General features: G+C 45.5%; 1 protein-coding gene across 21 annotated transcripts in view; it reads right to left on the bottom strand.

Annotated features, from left to right (window-relative positions):
* The window catches only part of ADGRL3 (adhesion G protein-coupled receptor L3), a 530989-nt gene extending 518101 nt beyond the window's left edge, over positions 1-12888 (bottom strand). For 18 of the 21 annotated variants that reach the window (XM_052773946.1, XM_052773760.1, XM_052773805.1 and 15 more), the window contains exon 1: positions 12348-12888. The gene's annotated coding sequence lies outside the window, so the exon portion shown is untranslated. Of the gene's footprint in view, positions 1-12179 lie in introns of all 21 variants that reach the window. The other 3 variants (XM_052773768.1, XM_052773863.1, XM_052773777.1) reach the window with 2 other exon arrangements.
* Positions 12889-19664: the final 6776 nt, after the last annotated feature.

Here is a 19664-nt window from a genome sequence, read left to right as displayed (position 1 = left end):
TTGTGGCATTTGCATAGCATTAGTTTTTGCCACCAAGAGCACTGGCACACGTGGGACCTTCAGCAGTAACTGCAGCCCCAAAGCCCACACAACTGCACAAAGTCCTCAAGTTCTGCACAGGCGACTTCCAGACAGGGAAATGGGACCATAAAATACCTCTTGATACAAGAGCAGCACTGCTCCCATGCACATTTGCCGAGGGCCATCTCAGGACGGGAAGCATCAGTCGTGCCTTCACAGCGTGCACCAACACAACCAGCACATCCAGCATGGGCGGCAAGTAATTTTTTAATTAAAACCATTGGCTTAGCTTTAGGAGCAACAGAATACTAGTAAAAAAACCTAGCTCCCTTTTAAACAGCCACCCTAGAAATTTACCTGTGACGGATTTTTCTTCCCATTTTAAGAGCCCCATTAAGAGTTCAAAATTAGGTGAAATGCTATAATTCTGCAGCATTTGCATACATAAAAAAGAAGAAAAAAAAATTATACTGAGTTACCATTCCCAGTTCAGAAATGAATTTCGAAACTCAGCTCAGAAACCACTATGTACGGAGTTACTTAGACCAAGTTACTTCTGTAGAAGAGTCGATGTCAAGCAGACTTCAGTCCAGTGAATTTTCCAATTTTCCATCTTTATTTTCCTGACTGACTTCTAGTTTAAGCAGATCTTAATGGGACCATTACTTTTTCTAGCAGGCTGTGCTTTCATGTGCAAGTTCCATCTGCATAAAGCACCATTTTTAAATATTTGAGTTTTTTTTAAGGCTGGATTATAACCTAGCTTCCACGCAGGTACCCAGGTAAGACATGGCCTGTCTGAGCACCTCACTGAGCTCATGCCAGATCCAAGAATCCCCGTCATCCTTGCACAACCAACAAAGCGGTTATAAATGCGGCTCTCCTTGCCCCTACCCTACCCCACTGCCCACCACCATCCCAGAGGAATGATTTCACGGCAGGCAGCTTCACCACCCTCCGCACCAAACCAGCCCTGGGGATACCATCTAGGATGCTCAAGGGGATCATATTTGCTGGTCTTCGACCCCTGGCTGTGGGCTTACTGTCTCTGCTACAAAGATGACTCGTATCCACCTGCACATGTATGGAAGAGCCCCTTAAAATATGCCTGTAAGCTACATGTTTACAGGCTGTATTCCTCAGTATACCACATACATAAGTCACCTTGCAAGCAGAAATTATCCCTCAAGCTCAGGCAAGCATCGTGGCAAAATACAAAGGGCTCCCAGACACATTAATTCCTGTACTTTACACCCAGCCTGGCAAATCTACATTTGACATCTGGTGAGATCCTGGTGCACCAGGAAAGAAAAATGTTTCCGTAATTAAGTTATCAGAAAGTCCTGAGAACCACACAGCTTTTAAGAAGAACAACCACATTAACCAAAGAGTGGGGAAGATGAGCAGCTGGAGCATCAAATGCTGGAGGACTCCTAAGTTGGCACCTCAGCATATCATTGAGGTACAGAGCTCACATCTTCTCTTGACCCCTGTAAGGGAAGATTTTGGTTTTACCTCTAGAAGGAGGAATCACTTAATCACCATCTAACCTGATGTAAAGACAGCTGCTGTGCAATGCAGGGAAGCAGTGGGGCAGATAGGGATTGATCAAAACACAGTTTTACAGCACAGGCACTCTGGGACTCCTTTCACTCAAAAGCAAACTTTCTATATAAAAAGGCCCTTTTGCAGAAGAAGACTAAGCCGCTCAGAAAATTCACATTTCTCACCCTCAGAGATCACTACAGTATATTCTTTTAAGTCCACTACTGGAAAAAAAAAAATAAAAAAAAAAACCCAAACATTTTCAGGTATTCATGTTCCTTCTCAGCTTCATCTTGGGAAAAGCAAGGTGTGTAATCGTGTGTCAACAGCTGAAAATCCTGTGCAGTCCACATGTTCAATGAAATCTTATCCCTGTGAGCTGTATGGAGAACTATAATGAAGTTGACTGTTTTGCTGGAAAAACAGATATGTATCATTGCATCTCTGATAATGCTTCAAAACTGGAAGCCCCATTTAGGGTATTTTCTCCCCGGTGGAGGGTCCCACAGTAGCTGTGCCTAATAAGAAAGCAGTGCTTCCAACGAAAAAAACAAGGAAGACGAGGCTATTCACCGACATTTCACATTTTCTCATCGCTGGACACTATACAAGAGGTGAACACCCTCTGGTGAAGCCTGCCTTCCTTATGCATGGTCTAGCCTCCTTCCCTTAGTCTCACTGATTTGACGGGACTATTATAAACCAAAGAACTGCTTAAGGACATCAGCCCTGACACCAAGAGTCAACTACCATGCTTCTCTGGTTTGTTGTTTGGGGATTTTTGTTTGTGGGTTGGTTTTTTTTTATTTCCACAAAATTTAAGCATCTTAAAAGCTCTAACTGAAGGATAAGATTATTGATACAGAGCTAGATATGTATGTGCATCACTTGATACGCCAAACAATATGCCAAGAGGGAGGTCCCGAAGCATGCAAAGCTTCGCCCAAAAATAACTCTTGGCAGAACTGGGGCCTGATTCTGCAACGTATGATAATTTCCCTACATACACACCCTATTCTCACTCCTGTGCACTTGTGTTATCTTCTCCCCCCAATCACATTGCAACTCCCTACACAAAAAAAAGCCCAAACCCCAAAACACGTTGCACAGCTATCTCACTGTCACATCTATTATTCAAGAAAGGTCTCATTGAATAAATGTCTGTTCAGAGGCTCTAAACAAATTTCATTTCTGAACACCACTGTCTGCAGCCCAGCGGGCCATTTCACCAAGATAAGATCACACATTTAATCAAACGCTTCAAAAAAGAAATACACACCGAGTTTGCTTAATAACGTCAAATAATAAAAGTGCAGCACTGGCAGCATACTAATTTTTAGTGCTCTTTCTTCTTTGAGGGTTGTCTCAATAGTCAAGGTCAACCGTACATGGGATTTCTTCTAATTAGGGTTTCTGGTAAAGGCTAGACCTGCTTACTCTCACCACTTAGCCATGGTTTTCCCTAAAATAAAGACATCTCTCTTTCATTTTAAATTAAATCATTGCAGTATCCCACCCAAGTGTGACAGACAAAACTGCGTAACTCTGCTAATTCAATAGAGAACGTAAATGAGAGACAACAAAAAACTCATCTTTGTGGTCAACAAGGAACCACCCACACAAATGTGTATGGCATAAAAGGAAAAGTGATTTACAGGAAAAAAAACCAAAAACACGTGATTATCTGCTTGGTGTTTGACTACGGCTCCTACTGCAGCCCCACAGAGACCTATCTGAGTTAGAAATCAGCAGTCGACTTGGCATGCCTAGGTCAACATACGCTTTGCCATTTATTTTATTGTAGTAGTAAGAAGAGGAACCAGCTCAAAGAAACAGCATTACATTACTACTACTGCAAAATACATCTATATTACTACAGACCAGACCTCCATGATACTCTTCATTAACTTGCCTATTACTTTGGCTATTAATTTTTTTTTTTCTTTTTAAGTCACCAGCATTACCACAATGACCACTGCTGGAATAGGCTTTGCCCCCAGATTACATGAACCTGGGAGGAACCCTGGACCCTCGCTGTGCTCAAGCCCACAGCTTGAAAAGGGTCAGACAAAAGCTGGCATCCTCACCCTTACAGCCTGGACCATGGGTTATGCTGGTCTGCCCTTTGCTCGCATGGGATGAGAGTGCGATCAAGCGTAAAGGCATTGGAGAAGACAACCCCCCATCTGCTGCTCCCAAAGCTGGAGGAGACAAACAGCGAGGCAGCTCTTGGATATATTCCCCACCATATCCCATTCTCCCTGCCTGCCACAAACATCCCCACAGACACTGCGGAGGTCCAGATTCTCCCCGTGAATGGGAAAATTACAACTTCATAGTTTAGGCTGGCATAAAAAACTGCTTGAGTCTACTGGCCATCTTTCTATAGCTGCTCGAGTTTTACCCAACATCTCAGCCCCACTGCAAACACAGACCTGCTGAGGTGGGAATACCCTCACGCGCTCGGTGACGTGCACCTGTATTTCTCACCAAAACAAGGATACCTGCACAGGTATAATTCCCTTGTCGCATTTTAGCCTTTATTTGGAAAATCGGTGACGTTATATGGAGAAGTGCTCCCCACTCCCGCAATCGAAATGCATCGCACAGACTTTAGAAAGACTCATTGCAAATTGGTGACCTACTTAAGGAGATCTATAAAGTGCATTACAATTGTAATTGCAGATCACTTGTCAAAAGGTCACAAGTTATCACTCTATGCATCGTAATCGGTATTTTTCAAATACCTATCAGGATGAATTTTACACAAGGAGACACATCATTTTGGAGTCATACCAAATAAAGCAGCAATTGTAATACTGTCCTCTAAAAAAAAAAAGAAAGGAAAAGAGAGGGGAAAAAAGACACACAGCCACTCCACACACCAGCATCCATTAAAGATAATCCAAAATGACATTTTCTTTAAGAAGTCTGTGCTGTGGGAGTTGCAAGTGCAGTGGTCACACCATAATTTCCCTTGGAAGGAAGCAGGATATACACATTTCCAAACAATTAAAGGCTTTGATTGCAATATCCTAAATCCAAAGGAATAACATTTTACATCACACACACAGTTCCAACGAGGTTGAGCTGAGGTGCAATGTGCAATATAGCAATCTGTGGTGTGCTGGAAACAAGAACGGCTGTTCTCTGGATACCCTGGATAAGCCATCTACTACAGGATTATAGACCAGTTTTGTGTACCTCCAGATAGCCTTAACATAAAAAGTAATTCAGGATAGAATCCAAAAGCCTTTTGTTACTGCAGAAAAAAAGGAGGGGGGAAAAAAACCAAGCCAAAAGATGCAAAGGAACACACAGACAAAAGTGGCAAATAAGGATTCGCATTACATGGCAGATATTTCTGTATACAAAACCTGCAGCATACATCCTGCTGGAAAAAAAAAAAAAAACACCACAAAAAAACTCCAAAAAAATGAAAACTTGTCCCCTTTGAAGTGAGTGACGGGAATTTGCACCACTTCGAAATGACGACGTGTCAGTCAGTAACACACAAACGCAAAGGCAGCATGAAAGGAAAGGAGTTAACAGGATCCCTGAAATTCTCCTCAACTGTCTCCAACAGTGAAACCTACTCAAATATTCAAAGAGATAGCTATGATGGGTGCTTTTTTTTTTTTTCCCCCCAGCAGTCTTTGGAACAGAGGGGGGAAAAAAGGCGGGGGGGGGGGGGGGGGGGAGAAAGAAAAAAGGAAGGGAAGAAAAGAAAAAGAAGAAAAAAACAGAGCACTATTGAAAATCTCCTTACAGGGTCAGCTGTCACTGGAATGCATTTGAGTATTCAGGGCACCCACCCATGCAGAACATCAAAAACTGGGCTCGGGTCCCTCCCCTATTCTCACGGGCTTAAGCCAAGGCTTGGTTTGCGACAGGGCACTGAATAGCAAGGCAGCATAGTGCCTCTGCAGGGCTTGGAAACAGCAAGACCCACCTATCAAACAGAACAGGGGTGTCACTTCTGCTCAACGCTTCCCTTTTCTCCCGGTGTCCTCCAACACAACACACCAGGTATGTTAAAAAAAAAAAACAAACAGTCAACAGCTCGGCAGCTCCTGGTGCTGGGCTCTTTTGATCTGAATTCATCATCTAACCTAGATCAGCCCAAAGTTAGCTAGCATACTTACCTCTAACATACCCCTACTCCTTGCTTGTAGGAAAAATGTTGACATCTCCAAGAAAGCTGCAAACAGCACTCCTGCAACAGTGACACTTGTCTTCTGTACTCTGAGGGCAGTGGAAAAAATTCTCATTAAGGCAGGCTTGGGATCAGCAACTTCAGTGTCGGAACAGGCTGCTACAACAAATAAGCAAGGACCAGCACCAACTCTGATAAAATGTGTGATTGCTCAGCATATCTGAAAATGTGGTGGGTTTATTTTGGTGCCGGACTACTAACCAAGCAACTCAGTTAAAATTTTAAAACTGCAGACCCATGCACAAGTATTTTGTTGTTACTGTCCATCACTGCACCTACATCTCAAGAACTCAAAAAAGAATCAGAAAATCAACAGGGAGAGAAGTTTTTCCAGCAACAGAATTAAAAAACCTCTAGGCATCAGCACCACCATTGCAAAAACAAAACCTATGTATGCACACACACAGACATACAGATGCAGGTACATATGCTTGGGGTATAGGTGCAATTCTTAAATACCTCTTTTTAACTTCTCCAAGTTTGACAAAAAACCCCAGAACTGTGTCTGTTCCCCAAATCATGACATTTACAAGTCTATATATGTGTCTGCATACAATAAATGGATGCACTAAGACTGCATTAGTCAGAATGTTTCTACCCCTCTCATTTTAAATAGTGTCCATTCATTCAGCATCCTCACCTCTGTAACCAGATTCTTGGTTCCCATGGAGTGGGAGAGGGACTTATTGTAAAAACTCATATGCATTGTATGCGATGACTGTTACACACAAACTACTTGTCATTGGTATAAAACCACTTAAGAGTCTTATCCAAAGGTGCCAGGTTTAGACTGGACCTCTTTTCAGAACAGTGCTGTCAGCACTGGCACCTTTCACAGGAGTTTATAGTAGGGTGATTCATGATTACATTTTAAGCACCACCTCTACAAAAGCACAGAGAGTACTATTTCACTTCATTTTAACTTTGCATTGCTGTAAGAAAACATTCATGTTGATCCTTTGTATTTATGACGATTCGCTGTAAGTTTTAGAAATGCATAGCTCCATTGCAAAGTTCAAAGTCAATGACCTTACCTGGTATAAATCAATGCAACTGCAATCAAGTCAGTAAAGCTATTACAATTAATAGTAGCAAAGCTATGATCCAACCTACTCAAAACACTGTGTGAAATATTTCAAAGCTGTTCCCTGTCAGGTATCCACTGCAATGAATTGGAGTTGTGCTACAGACTGCTGAAGCATTAGGTTTGTAACCACTGAAATAATTCGTATGTAATTACCCACGTGTTGACTAAGGTGCTTTAAAAAAAAAAAAAAAAAAATCCTTGTAGTATGAGGCCATACATCAATGGATGCTCTGTAAAAGTTTATTACTATTAGGCATTTAAATGAAATATATAACTTCATATTACCTAATTAGGACAGCTTCCAAACACTTCTTTGCTTCCTTCAGAACAGTATCTGTTTCACGACCCCTGAAACCGAAAGATGTCAAGTCTCAAATGGAAGCGTCTTGATTTTAATTTCCAACTGTTTTCATAAGCAGATTTTAGAAGTGTGCACAGATTTCAAGTCTTCACCTGCATACACAGGTTTGTTCAGCTTGAAATGCCACCTCTGGCAAAGACATTACAACCCAATTAGGAGAAACATGATGCTGAAGCGGGGGAATGTTTTTGAAAAGATACTATGTCTGAGATTCTGGAGCATCTTTTGAGAAGATACCACACCTGAGATTCTTGAGCATCTTCCCCTCACAGGGAAGCCAACAGAAGCACTCCATCAACTACAGAAGGAGCCCCATCACAGATGCAGCAACACCTCCCTTGGACAGGAGTGGGCCTGAAGCAGTAGAGATGAAAAGTTTAAGAAGGGGGGAAAAAAAGAAAAAAAAAGACGGAAAGAAAAAGGCCTTTAAAAATGGTTTAATCCTCATTTCTCTTCCACAGGAAGACAGAGGTTTCAGACAGGCTAGGAAAAACTCCCATGTTGAGCACTGCTTAGTAAGTAAAACAGTGGTCCAGAACACAATTAAAATGAAGTTTTTATTGCCTGAAAAGACTAGCTACCTTGCTACAGCTAAAGACACTTGGTGCAATGACTGATAAATGCATCTGCTTTACAGGCAAAATCAGAAGGCTCTGAAAAGACTGCTGAAGTAAAAGTTATAGTGTCAAGGTGTCCTTAGAGAAGTCGTCTTAAAAATGAATGCTTAGCTTGCACCCAGGAGACACACGCGTTTCAGACTGCGCACTGTAGAGATTATCTAGTCAGGAACATAAAGCAAGCATTACACTGCAAACTCAGAGGCTAAAAACAGGCAATAGGATAACGTCTTAGAATCACATCACAGATTTGAGTAGGAGGTGGTTTCCTTGCCATTAAAGTAGCCAAGAATTAAAAGTAGATCCTCAAACACAAGCTCCTCCTACTTCAGCAGCCTGCTCTGGGAGCTTCCACTGCCTGCAGGCACCAGGATGAGATCAGGGAGTGCTGGAGCACCTCAGCACCTACAAAAACGAGGACATATTCACACACCTCCCAAGCAGGGATTAAAGAGCTTGATATTAAGTGCTGGTGAGGTTCGTGACAAAGATTTGCCAAGGTAGACATGACCCCAGGAGATGAAACAGTCAGAGGCCAGCATGCCAGACTGCCTTGCCTGGGACAGTTACGTTCCTACAAATAATCTGGGGCAGAGTGAACTGTTATGAATGACACATTTTCTAGCTCTCCATCCTATAGATACCTGAAAGCATTGCCTATAGACATAGCAGAGACTGAAGCGTGTATGTACACTCAAAATTTGGCATCATGGTGCATTTCTAGTATTCACATCCCGGCAGGACATCTATTGAATGAGAAAAGGACGAGCAGGGAAGACCTGGGAGTCCCCATGAACTATGGTAAACATCTCTTCAAAATTTCAAGGCTCACCAAGTGCATCCCACCCCAATAAGCAGCCCATCATCCAAAGTGGCAGGAAAACACTTCTATATTTTGCAGGGCTGTCCTGGTGTCTCAGTATTGTCCCAAGCAATACATCAATATTGTGATGCCTAGCTCTCAAGTCATCACTGCTCCAAAATAATAATTCTTGAGCTGTTCCTCCAAACCTCTCTAGTGAGGAGTTACTCTACTCTTACTCTCAGGAGTAAGAAGTTTTATCAAAATCACTCCAATCACAGCATTGGGCTGCTTCCACAACCACCAAGTCACATAATTTAAAACAAAAAAAAAAAACAAAAAAAAAGAAAGAAAACTTATTTAAAGCATAAGAAGCCTTGAGCCCATCCTCCATGTTTTAGCTTTTCCCTGATCCATTCTTGCTCCCTGAATTCCATCTCTTTCATCAATCTTCAGCCCATCCTTTATACTGTGTCACGCATGAAATAGTTTCCTAGTCAATCTGCACCAGTCCCAACGCTATTAGTATTAAAATCTGTAATAATAAATCACCCATTCCCAGGACTACTGCATTTACAAAGACTTCACTCTCCCGTGTGCATCTCATTTACTCATGTTGATGATGCATACGCTCATGCTCTGAATGCGAAAACCCTGACGGCAGCATCAGGCACTCCAACCGACGTGCTGACCAAAGCTAAAGGTCATGCATATTCCTCTCCAGTCCTGGCCAATAATTCGGTCCACCTGCCTCTAAATTTTTATTTATTTATTTTTATAACAGCCCCGTGATGCTGGGCAGCGCACAGCCACCCAGCTCATCAGCCAGCCAGCTCAATGCGCGTGCCTGCATCTTCACCTACAAACCTGCTTGCATTTCCCTCCCAGCCAGCAAAGGGCACCGGCTTCGCTTTCGCACCAGCGGGCAGGGCAATTTGTTTGCTGCTGCGGAAGGAAGAAGTCTTTTCTGCAATTAACGCCAGGTTAGGCAAGCCGAGCACCTCCGCCGCATCACCCCGGCGGGAAGGGACGCGGTCCCCGTGGCATCCCAACCTGTGGGACACACGGCTGAGCCCCGGCTGCGGCAAACAAAGGAGGGGGATCGCCCCGGCAGGCGCTGGGGCATGAATTTCCTGGGCTGAGACACAAGCTGCTCCACCATCTCCAGAGGGCACCGAGAAACCACAAACCCGTCTCCTACTTCTGTCAAACAAAACATCTGAGCAGGGACTTGCTAGCCTTAAACTTAACAAATAACATTAACATCTCATTGTTCCACAAAGCAGGTCTCGGTGTTTTCACTGTCATCAATCTGCTCTGCCGTTTAGCTTGCTTTGGAATTAAATGCGAAATTAAACATATCCTCTCTTAACAGCTACCGGAAGAAAAGGCAAAATTCATATTTTATTGAATAACAAAAATTATACGGAACTCACGGGCCAACACTAGCTTTATAAAAACTTCGGTCCTTTTGGAAACAGACACACCAGAGATCTGTATCCACTTTATTTTTTGCTAGCGGGTAACAAGACTACAGTCACTTTATAGTAAACCAAGCCTAAGTAAGAAAAAAATACTTCTAAGGAGCTGGAAACAGAGCAGCCTCAACCACAACAAGGGGGACTGACTCCTGCCATCTCAGAGCAGTTGTTTTACCTTTAGAAAAAAATACGGCTTTACAGGGGAGCCCTAACCTGAACTTTGTCACCCAACATCAGCATGGGTGCACAGATTTTCTCCCTTCCCCGTCTGCAGTGACGACTGCAGACTTTTTGACAGCAGCCTATTTTAACCTGCAACACCTGGTTTACCCCCATAAAAAACTCCATGGAAGGATTTTTCCTAATGAATACACAGTAGAAGCCTGTTCATATCACGAACCCCTGGAAACGATGATAAATGAGCTCTACAAATCATATGCTACTACTCAATACCAAGCAGGCAGCATTGGCTGAGCTCTTTAAGAGATGGCATTCCACAACAAAAATGAAATTTATTTATTTTTAACTCCAGGGAAGACTTTTTTTTTTTTTTTGGTCAGCTTTGAAAATCTTGATCCAACGCTGTGGAATAAACAGTGCTACAATACAGAAATAAACTGCAACTAGCAGACCACCTATCTGCCTTATACCAAGACACAGATGGCATTTTCACCCTTGTTTTTTGCATCTCAGACTCCTCCTAAGCAGCTAGCTGCATGGAACTAGGACTGGGAGAGTGCAAATGCTAATACCTCCTAATGAGTGATACAAACAGGAAAGTAAATGCAACAGACTTGGGTTGTTTTGGCTAAAGCGATGAATGCTACAGTGACAAGCAGACAACAATCCATTGCTTTTGGCCATATACATGTTGTTTTAACTACTGCAGAGAAGAATCACACGCCTGTTAGGAAAGGGAGAGAAAAGAAAGGTTCCTTTCCTACCTCTCCATCCCTCCCGCAAAACTAAACATCTGCCTGTCTATAGGGGAAACCGTGGAGGAAAAAACAACTAAATACATCGGGGGTGCTACATTGGTTCTATGGACAACTCTGGACACGAGGCTGCTGATCAAACTCAGCCCTTGAAGGCAATCCCCCAGGTACCCAGGGCACATTTCTGGGGCACTGTACCTACATCTTCATTAGCAATAAAGGGCATCAGCTCGAAGTAGGCTCCGTAGGCTGCGAAACAGGAAAGGGCTGCTCTCTGGCTCATGGCAGACAGTGATCATCAGCCTTACAACCATATTTCCCAGTTAAACAGTCAAAAAATGATTCCAAGGGGAATGCAAATAAATAATTAAGCAAGCAAATAAACCAAGAGTTTAAAAAAAAAAAAAAAAGCATTAAAAAAAAGCAATTTTCTTCCTCCAGCCATACATACCGGCCCTCTTGATCAAAAATCCCTCTGGCAAATGCCAGCCCTACACTGTCAGAGCCGGCAAATGCAATCTCACAGGCAGGAGGTGGGGAGCTCTGAACATCTCTAGCAATGCATCTACCTGGACCATACATTTGCTTCTCTGGCTGCAAGGGAAAGAGAAGCTTGCGCCTACCTGTAACCTGGTGCCACCGGGCTGGATGCAAGACCTCTACCCTACCACCCCATATCCACGCACATGTGACCCCCGACACACACCCCAACCCCCCAATTCAGCAACATCCCCACCCATGCCCCCTGCCCACCCTTTGCCTCCCGCTATCCAGGAAAGCGATTGCTTCTCGAGGCACCTTCAGCAATTAAACAGAAACGTAGACAGATGAAGGGGTGGGCATGAGGACAGGGGAGACACATGGAACTCAGGAATTTCTCAGTGTAACACCAGCAAACCCACTGGTCCAACACGGTGCCTTTCATAGAAAAACAGAAGGGAGAGCAAGAACAAAACCTACCAGGTCTCCTCCATCTGCCCATTGCCTTCGCCACCCTAATTGTCCGTAGCCAAACCTGGCTGGAGCCGACGAGGCATTTCCCAACTAGCAGCACACCCCTTGTCCCCACTGTCCCCCCGCAGCATGCAGACCCAGAGAGACGCTCCCCCGTTACCTGGAGGATCCAGCCCCCCTGAAGGCAAACTATCCTTATTACGAGATAATTCAATCCAAGCGTGCGCCCAGGGCGGCCGGCACCCTTCAGCCCAACGCAACCGGGCAAGGGTGCGACTGACGGCCAGGCAAGGGCTGGTGAGCATCCATCCGTTGGGTGGTTAATTACCTTTATTCACCTCCGGCTCCTGAGATGCAAGTCCCCATCAGTTCCTCAACAACCTGCAGCAGGGAGCTGCTACCACAATCCAGCCATTAAAACCAGGGGTGGGGGTAGGAAGCAGACCTGGCCACAGTACCAAAGCCCCCAGCCAGGAGGAAAAGGGAGGGGATGAGAAACAGGGAACGTCCCTCAAGGAAGGAAAAATTTAAAAAAAAAAAAATTAAAAAGGAAAAAAATAGGAAGAAGAAAAAGTCTCTCCTTTTCTGCCGTCTTCTTCTGCTACACAGGCTCCCTCCCGGAGGACGGACGGTGTGTGGAGATGGGGGAGGCGATCGCTCCCTCCTCTCCCCGTCGTCGCCGACCCCTCTGGACCAAAGCCCCGCTCCGATTTACCTCCTCCAGGTGGGCAACTTCAGAGCAAGGCGATGTCTCCGGAGCCGGCACCACCGGCCAGGCGATTCGTATGCGGCAGAGTCATTGCCTGGGCTGCTGCTGCTGCTGCTGCTGCCGCCGCCGCTGCTGCTGGGGAAGAACAGCCGCTGCCGAAGAGACCACCAAAAAAAAAAAAAGGGGGGGGGGGGAGAGAAATCTTCCACCATCCCCCTTTTTCTCTTCCCCCTCCAGCACCAGCCGCTCTTTGCATCCGCTCCCCTGCCCGCGGCCCCTCGCTCCGCCGGGGCTGGGGGACACAAAGGCGCCCGCGCAGAGGGAGGCGGGTCGTCCTCAGCCCCCCGGGCTCCGCCGGCACCCCAGCTCCTTCCTCCTCCTCTTCCTCCTCCTCCCGCTGCGGAGACCGCCAGCCCCGGCGCGGGCGGGCGCGGAGGGGGGGCGGCTCGGCGGGCGCGCCCCGCGCGGTGCTTAGCGGGCGCGGGGGGGGCCCCATGGCCGCGGGCGGGCGGCCCCGCCGGCACGGCACGGCTCGGCACGGCACGGCTCGGCACAGCGCACACACACGCGCGCCGCACACGCACGGACACGGAGCGGGGGCGGAGGCGCTCCGCGGCGGCGGGACCCGCAGCGCCCGCGTCCTCCGCAGGGCCGGGCTGGGAGCGGGGAGCGGGGCCCGGGTAGAAGGAGGAGGCGGCGGCGACGGCGGGCGGCGCGGCGCTGCTGCCCTGCCCGGCGGCGGCCGCACGGAGCCGGGCGGGCGGCGAGCCGAGGGGCGGGGGAGCGGCGAGGGCCCGGATCTGGGTTGCGCGGACGCGGGCTCCACCTAGCAGCCGGCCGGCACGGCACCGCGCCGCGCCGCGCCACCCCACAGGCCCGCACTGCCCCGCAGCCACCCCCTTCCCCCGGGCCCGCACTGCCCCGGCGCCCACCCCCGCCACAACCTGCCCCGCAGCGCCCTCCCGAAAGGATCCCCCGCCCCCCCATTGGCCGCTCTGTCCATTGCTCCCCTCCCAGGCGGCCAATCGCAGCCTGCCTACCAGGCACGGAACCATTCCACACTGGATTCCCTACCTCCTAATTGGCCGCTTGGGCTTTTGTCCCCAGCCAAGCAGCCAGTCACAGCCTGCCTTTCCGGCGCAGAACCATCGCGTGCTAGTTGCCCCACCTCCCGGTTGGCTGCTCTGCCTAGTGCGCCCTTCCCAGAAAGCCAATCGCAGCCTGTCTTTCCGGCACAGAACCATTCCCCGCTGGATTCCCCACCTCCCCATTTGCTGCCCGGCCTGTTGTCCCCTGCCAAGCAGCCAATCGCAGCCTGCCTGTTCGTCACAGCCCCACTCCCTGCTGCCCAGCCCAGGGATGGGGATGGGGGCAGCTCCGCAGCGGCCTGGGGCCAGGGCGACACACTCCATCCTTGCGCTGGGGCCCCCAGGAGGTGGGAGATGGTGAATCCGCTGATCTCCGGAGAGCCAAGGTCATCCAGGACAGAGGACAAGAAGTCTGCCTTTGTTTTAACATTCGTTATCTTAAATGCTTACAAGGGACCTCTGGAAATAATGGTGCTTGGCTGGAGCATGATAAACACTTTTCTCCCAGATCGCATTCTCTGTTTGCTTTTAGTTTTGGAGAGAAGGACCCAAACAAATCGAACTCTTTTAACATAAAAAGGAAGAAAAAAAAAATGCAGTTTTCCAGTTGCCTGAGTGCTGACACACGTGACCTGCCACACTTTATCCAGTGGCCAGACCTATCTGGGCAGACACTGCTGCGCTCCAGGCTTTGAACGTAAAAGAACTGTAGCCAAGAGAGCTGGAAGGGCCCGAATGGGGCCGCCCGGTCCACCCCAGTGGAAGACCTGCCCAGCTGTTTCTTTAACAAGCTCTTAAGGACCTCCGATGACAGAGACCTTGCAAGACCATCCTTTTCAGTGGGATAAAAGAATTAATTAATCTTGTTTGTTAACTCAGACCGTGAGTCAGGAAGATGCTCACACATGTTCCTAGCTGCATCGCTGTAACAGGCACAGAAATGTGTATTTTAGGTTAAGAACTGCTATTCTGGATGCACTGATGTGCTGCAGAAAATTAAGACAAATAAACATAAATGCTGTTTTCCCAATAATAAAATCAGGGCCCATCTCACTAACACTTCAAAAATAAAGGAAGAATGTCAACTGTGGTGAATTTCGGGGGTAGGGAGAAATCTAGAAGGTATAACAGATCCGTCTCAACCATTTCCGTTTCCAGCAGACCTCTGCAAAGTCATGTTAGAGAACACCTGGCCTTTCCCACGAGGCTGCAAAATACCCCCAAAAGTCCAAGTGAATGATGCACAGCCTTCTACAAATATTTACTTTAAGAAAAAGCAGGTTTTAAAGCAATTAAAAAGCCATTGTGTTTTGGGCCTCACATTTGGCTCATCAAAATCGTGCTCCCCAGTGGGAAAAGCCCTCAAAGAATCTACTGCTGCATCCTTGGGAAAGTCCTTTTCTGCAACAGCCCTTCTTCCAGGGGCAATATGGAGGAAAAAAAAAAAAAAAAAGAAAAAACAAAGAAACCACCAAAACCCCCAAATCTTTAAAACTGTCTCTGCTGGGATGCTCAGAGATATGAGGGTCTCCAAGATATGAATACCTCTTTGATGATATTCACCACACATACTCTGGGAACAAAGCAAAGCCCTACAAGCTGAAAACAGATTTGCTATATATCTGTAAGCTCTGTTTTAATGCGCAGGTGAGAATGAAATCAATGTTTAGTCAGTGAGTGGAAAAAAGACAAATTACCACTAGGCTTAAAGTGTGGTGGTTTGGGTTTTTTTTCACTCATAGCATTGTATATAATGAAGATGGAAAAAAACCAAGGAATTGTGGGGGGAGGCAAGGAAGAGCCTCAGAAGACCACCAGCCTGTTGTGCTATCATTGCTCATTAAAATCGTGTCTCAGGCTTAGTGCTGCGAGCCAGCCCAGAAAAACTTAGAGCCAGAAAAGTTACGTTAAGTTGTGCAGTTGTGGTCTCCAGAGGCAACAGCAAGATTATTCCCCAAAGGATATTTTCCCAGTACTTTTTCCAGCAAAACTTGAAAGTTGTCCAGGGATGAGATTTCCAGCAATTCCCTTGAGTGATTACTCCCCAGTCTCATATATCTCGCCATTTGGACGATTTTCCTGCTGTTCAGCCTACATTTTCCCGTTTCTTAATTTCATGCCATTACTTGTGGTTATGGCCCCAATTAATCAAAGTACTTCAATGCATGCTTAAATTTAGGTATGTGCTTAAGCTCCATCGAAATCACGTGCATCGGTGTTTTGCAGGGCTGATGGATATGCGCATGTGTTTAAGCACTGTGCTGAATTGGGACCATGCATCATCCAAAATAATTCTCCTTCTCTTACATATTTTTAAACCATTATCCTTCCCTTGCTTAATTATTGATTAGATAAGCTATATATTTAAGCTACTTAATCTCCTTGTGTATCAGTCACTTAATCTTTCCTTGTGTATCAGTCTTTCCAAGAGTATGATAATTTTTCTTCTTCAGATCTGAATTCCCTCAAATTCTTTCGTGTTTTGTAAGGACAGGTAATGAGGTATTGCAATTTAATGCCATATCCCAGGTGTGATTACATAAAGAGTAGTTATTCTCTGCAGTTGAAGGATATAACTTATCTGCGCCAGCAACCCCAAAGTACATTGATTTGTTGTGCTGCTCTATCATTTTGTAAGACTCTCTATAATCTACTCGTATTCTTTTCCATACCCATCACCCCAGCATTCAGGTATTTTTGCTTGCAGAGGCAGATGGCCTTTAGGCCTTCAAATTCAGTGTGGTGTTTTACACCGGAAAACCTGTAACAGAACCAAATTGCAGCCTTAGAGGTTTCCAGAATGCTTTCTCCCATGGAAGAAAAAAAATCAGCCTTTCAAGTTGTATTATTTGAATGTGTTCACCCAGTATTTTGGGTTCCCAATCCATTTTCTGCTTCAGGAGGATTTGTCACACACACTACCCTGGCACCACAGTGCCTGCATCGTTTGCTGCTCATTATTCTGTTATCCCCCAGGTAGATGCGGAGCTTTAATGATCATTTCATTATTTTACAATGGATTAAAATTAGGTTTAGTGAATTGTAATTGCCTGTGATTCTGATTCTTTTCTTTTTTCTTTTTTTTTCCTTCTTGTTTTTCCGAAGATCTGTGTCCTATTTGCTTTCTGGCTTTCTCTCAGGTTTTCATGAACTTCCATAAACAACTGTCACTGAGCCATTACATTCTGTAATGAATTACCTTATTCTCAGAGATGCATGTCATCTGGACCAGTTCATTGGTACACATTATTGCTTTTCAGGCTTGCTTTTTTTTTTTTTTTTTTAAACCAGTTCTCCCGCACAAATACATTTCACAGTGTTTTCTCTACTTCATGATCAAGTATTATGTGGCTTGTTTGGTTTTCACCTTTTTTTTCCAATGTGAAGTATTGTCATGACAAAATACATCAACTGTAAAAAACAAATGCTATGGAGTGATACAATAAACATCACAGGCTTACTGCTATAGATCTGGCAAAACTCAACTCATCTCTCATAAACCCCCATTTCCATCATAAAATTCCCACAATTGGAGCTCACTGATTTTTTTAACAATTAACAATAGATAGTAATCCTGAATTAGATCCTGACAGACTCCACATTCTGTGTTTTCCTCTTCCTCATCATCATCTCCTCTACAGGCCTGGTTTAGGGAAGCACTCTGAGGAGCCTCCCTACCAGGGGAGCACCTCCTGTTTTTGCATGCTGCCTTTTCCCACACTCGTTTTTAGGCACGAGCATCAGTGAGATCGTTTGCACTAGGCTCAAGCAAAATTACAAAATATGGAGTGGTTCACAAGCAGAGGTGCACGCTTAGCCTGACTTTTGGACATCGGCCTCTACATGTGTCTGAAAGCTAGCAGTTTCCTTGGTAAAACTTGGTAAAACCCCTGGGTGAATAAATTTTCCATCAACAGAGCGAGGCACATTGCATGGGGACAGATGTGTTTCTGTCCCACCGCTTGCTCTGGCTACAAACCTGCTAGAGAATTTAGTCACCAAGGGATTTTACCACCGGAAAAGTCCAAAAGTCAGTCTGGGCACAGGCAGCGATTGCTTGGCACCAAAGGTGAGCAGGAAACACTTCTTCAAACCTGAAATATCTCCTCATGGCTCCAGGCAGGACTACGTAAAACTGGGATTGATGGTGCAATGCTTCTCTCATCCCAGCATCGTTGCAAGCTGTAGGGTTCGTGCCAGCAGCCGTTCTGGGTGGGCTGAGCATGCCAAAGTCCTTTGCTTTCACCCCAGTTAGGGGCAGAAGATTCCCACCCCATCCTGCTTCTCCCTGCACGTTCCTCATGGCCCAGTACTCAGCTTCGATTCAGGGAGTTTGACATCTGGGGCTAGCTTGGGTAGTCAGGCCAGCCATTATGCTGCCGTCTTGTATGAAACCGTGAAGACCCTTTGGCAAGTGGAAGAAAAAAACAGGTGCACGATGGCTTTTAATATCCAAAAGAGTCGTGGCGATAATGCTTTTCAGTTGCTGTGGAGAGACGTCTTGCCATACCTACATAATTTGATTAAAGTATTTCAGTCTTTGCAGATTCAGTTGAAGTTAAACTTTTTAAAAGACATCTTGCATTTTTCTCATAAAAATCTTTGCTTTCATAAGGTTCAAATACAGGTCAGAGGTAAGATTCGTTCAGCACTTTAATGGTGCATTTCTTACATTAATGTTCAGTTTTCTTTCTATAATGAGTGAAATTCTGGGGATTTATAATGATATGTTTGTGGACAATTAGTACATTTTTTTCTTCTTTCATAGTCTCTTCCTTCTGATATGTTCCTTCTCCTTCGTTTGAATACCATTTTTCTAAGTGTGAGAATAGCCTCAGAAAACTAAGAGAAGATGCCCTCCCATATTACATAGGAAATGCAATAAATGATTATTTTTTATTATTTTGAAAACATGGAAAGTCAAAAAATACTTTTCCACTTAAGGGGTAGGTTAAGCCTTGTCACACTGGCCAGTTAAAGTAGGTTTGCAGTAGCTTGGCACCATCAAAACAGCATGAAGGAGAGAAAGTGCTGTGGGGCATCTGGTCCCTAACTTGCAGTTGACGTATTTCCCTGCAGCCTGTATAATTCAGTCCAATGCCTTGCACAGCAGAAGATGGGTTCCCAGTCTCTCAATAGCAAAAATACTCCTGCTGCACTCCTCTTTTCGTAGGCAGTGACGCTGTTTCACTGCTTCCTGAAGCATAGGCAGTAGGGACATGGGAAGACTTCCTGGCACAGGTGCGCAAGATAGGGGCTTGCCCTGAAAAGCATGGTATTCAGTCCAAGCAAGCAGCCATTCTTGACGTGCATGCCCAGATCCACCCTGCTCACAATGCCATTGCAACTGGGAAGGCTGTACAAACCTGCTGCGGAAGACTGGTGGTGGCTGGTGGCTTAGACATGGATTGCAAAATGGCCCTGCATAAGAATTATCTGAACTGCTGACCTGAATCTGTCTGCAGTCAAGGTAATAAGGCAATTAGACACAAAAATCATTAATAATTTAGCTTAATTGAAACCTAACAATACAGCCTTCCTGTATGACTTCAAGTGATTTCAACTGTTTGGAAAGCATGACCTGTCTCTGTTGTTCCAGTACATAAATAATGTGGGAGAAAATAAAAATTGTCACTAGAATGTCACTTTAAAGAACTTGGGTTGGTTTTTTCTCATTAATTTGAACTCGTGAATTCTCAGAGCTGGCTCTGGTTATATTTTCAAATAGAGGCTGAAGCCTCTTTTTGTATGTGGATAAGTTAGGCTGGAAGATGTAGCTGGCTGTTGTAAAAGGGAGGGCTTTGATCCAGAAGGCACGTTAAAACAGATGGGTGTGCTGAGTACGCTT

The sequence above is a fragment of the Harpia harpyja genome, chromosome 2, assembly GCF_026419915.1.
Source record: "Harpia harpyja isolate bHarHar1 chromosome 2, bHarHar1 primary haplotype, whole genome shotgun sequence".
Taxonomy (NCBI): Eukaryota; Metazoa; Chordata; class Aves; order Accipitriformes; family Accipitridae; genus Harpia; species Harpia harpyja.
The sequence above is the reverse complement of the archived record's forward strand: the minus strand, read 5'-3'. Positions and strand labels throughout refer to the sequence as shown.